Here is a 2,797-nt window from a genome sequence, read left to right on the forward strand (position 1 = left end):
ACCATTCTAGGTGCTCTGCAGCCTCAAGGCATGAAGTTCTATCTCCCACCCAGATGTACTTTGACATCAACACATGTAAATGGTGATCATCAATGTTTAAACATCCTGTCATACACAAACCTGACTCCGATTGTAAGAAGTGACCCAGAATGTGCTGTAAAAACACACCACCTACCATCGCACTTCCTCCACCAGTGCGTTCTGTAGACCACGCATGGATCATGATCTTTCCAGCAGTGAGAAACAGTGAAAAACTAGGAACCATTTGCCCAGACAATGTTTTCCCAATCCTCCTGTGTACAGTGTTTGTGTTCCTAAATCCCTATGAATGACAGTTACATCTGGTAGGGAGATGACTGACTTCACCAGCCACCATTCTGTATTACCCCCACCATAAATCCTGTGTTCCTTGTGTCATTGTCCATTGATAAAGTCATAAAATATTATTCTTTATTCATGATGCCCATGCAGTGTTCAAAGGAACTTGAAAGTCGAGCCATAAACTATAATTTCCTAATTTATTGCAATGGATTTGCTCCTGCTAAGCAGCACCATGATCCGAAAACAGTCAGCCGAGTGAATTTGCCTCCATTGAGAGCTATGAATAGTCCGACTACTGTGGACTGAGAACACACGGCGTTGGTGGTCCCATCAGAGCATGTGTCATCGGAAGAAAATGACCTATTATTTAAATCAGAAATTAATGTACAGTGTTGTGAAAACAATGTTTTGATTTTTTTCTCATTTATCTACTATATAACTGTCTAAGGGTCACTTCCGTCTGTCCTTCTGTCTGTCTTTCTGTCACGGATATTCATTGGTCGCGGCCTCTGTCTGTCATGGAAATCCAAGTCGCTGATTGGTCGTGGCTAGGGTTGAGCGAAACGGATCGTTCATTTTCATAAGTCGCCGACTTTTGGTAAAGTCAGCGTCTCATGAAACCCGACCCGATCCCTGTGTGGGGTCGGCCATGCGGTACGCGATCTTGGCGCCAAAGTCGCGTTTCGTATGACGCGTTTAGCGCCATTTTTTCAGCCAATGAAGGAGCGTGGGCAGAGTGATGACATAGGGGTTAGGGGCGTGCACGCCTATCACCATTTTATCGCTTGTGCGCAGTAGCGATTTGGAATGTGCAAAACGAAATTTTCTGTTCTGGGACGGAGGGGAGAGAGAGAGAGAGAGAGAGAGAAGAAAAAAAAAAAAAATCCCCATTGACGTGCATAGGGTTTCGTGTTCCGGCCGATCCTCGACTTTGCGCAGTAATCGGCCGATTTCACCCGACTCGACTTTTCCAAAAGTCGGGTTTCGCGAAACATGGCTCCACCCTAAAAAAGTCAAGGTCGCTCAACCCTAGTCGTGGCAAAACGCCCACGACCAATCAGCGACGCGCACAGTCCGGAAGAAAATGGCCGCTCCTTACTCCCCGCACTCAGTGTCCGGCGCATGCATACACCCCTCCGGTCACCACTCACACAGGGTTAATGCCGGCGGTAACGGACCGCGTTATGCCTCGGGTAACGCACTCCGTTACCGCCGCTAATAACCCTGTGTGACCAAGTTTTTACTATTGACGCAGCGTCAATAGTAAAAACATCTAATGTTAAAAATAATAAAAAAAATAAAAAATCATTAGATACTCACCTTCCGCCGCCGCCTTTCTCGCTCCTCGCGATGCTCCGGCCGGTCCATGCAAGCGGCACGTTCCGTTGGCAAGGATGGTCTGGCAGAAGGACCTGCCATGACGTCGCGGTCATGTGACCGCGACTTCATCACAGATCCTGCGCGAAAAGGACCTGCCATGACGTCACGTGACCGCGACGTCATCACACCCTGAGACCGGAAGCAGCCGCCTGCACCCCATACAGGCGACAGAGCTACAACGCGCCTGCGGAAGGTGAGTATGTGTTTATTTTTTATTTTTTTAACCTGTGACATACGTGACTGCCCAATATACTACGTGGCTAGGCAATATACTACGTGGCTCTGTGCTGTATACTACGTCACTGGGCAATATACTACGTGGCTCTGTGCTGTATACTACGTCGCTGGGCAATATACTACGTGGCTCTGTGCTGTATACTACGTCACTGGGCAATATACTACGTGGTTCTGTGCTGTATACTACGTCACTGGGCAATATACTACGTGGCTCTGTGCTATATACTACATCACTGGGCAATATACTACGTGGCTCTGTGCTGTATATTACGTCACTGGGCAATATACTACGTGGCTGGGCAATATACTACATAACTGGGCAATATACTACGTGGCTGGGCAATATACTACGTAACTGGGCAATATACTACGTGGCTGGGCAATATACTACGTAACTGGGCAATATACTACGTGGCTGGGCAATATACTATGTGGACATGCATATTCTAGAATACCCGATGCGTTAGAATCGGGCCACCATCTAGTTTAAAATAACTACCGTATATTAAAAAAAACAAACAAGGAACAAACACAGAAATCTTGCAACTTTCACACTAGCTGCTAACTTTAGCTACACTGGCAATACACATTAGATAATTCAGCCATCCACTATCTTTTGACTTCCCCATACACAGGAACACTCGGCGTGTTCAGCAGAGTTCTATCTACCTGTATGGGGATTTTTATACTTCATATTCTACAGACCCATTACCAGGGGCGGACACAGACTGCAGAGGGCCCCTGTGCAAGAAATCTTCCGACACCCCCCCCCCCCCCCATACCGCAACAAAGTTATGTAAACATATAGGTTGTAATATTTATTATCAGTTTAGAACACAACTATCAACTCTAAATAATA

Source organism: Ranitomeya variabilis, chromosome 1, assembly GCF_051348905.1.
Source record: "Ranitomeya variabilis isolate aRanVar5 chromosome 1, aRanVar5.hap1, whole genome shotgun sequence".
NCBI classification, from domain to species: domain Eukaryota; kingdom Metazoa; phylum Chordata; class Amphibia; order Anura; family Dendrobatidae; genus Ranitomeya; species Ranitomeya variabilis.